The sequence below is a fragment of the Otolemur garnettii genome, unplaced genomic scaffold (assembly GCF_000181295.1).
Source record: "Otolemur garnettii isolate 467f Iridium unplaced genomic scaffold, OtoGar3 scaffold00082, whole genome shotgun sequence".
Classification (NCBI taxonomy): Eukaryota; Metazoa; Chordata; class Mammalia; order Primates; family Galagidae; genus Otolemur; species Otolemur garnettii.
Window position 1 is genome coordinate 4,061,970 of NW_003852477.1, and position 245 is coordinate 4,062,214.

The window sequence follows — 245 nt, forward strand, 5'->3', positions numbered from 1 at the left end:
GCTGAGGCAGGAAAATCGCTTGAGTCCAAGAGTTTGAGGTTGCTGTGAGCTATGATGCCACAGCACTCTACCCAAGGCCACATAGTCAAACTGTCAAAAAATTGCTTTACAGAAGATAGTCAGGCTTGGCGCCTGTGTCTCAAGCAGCTAAGGTGCCAGCCACATACACCTAAGGTGGCGGGTTCAAATCCCCAGCCAGGGCCCGCCAAACAACAATGATGGCTGCAACCAAAAAATGGCCAGGC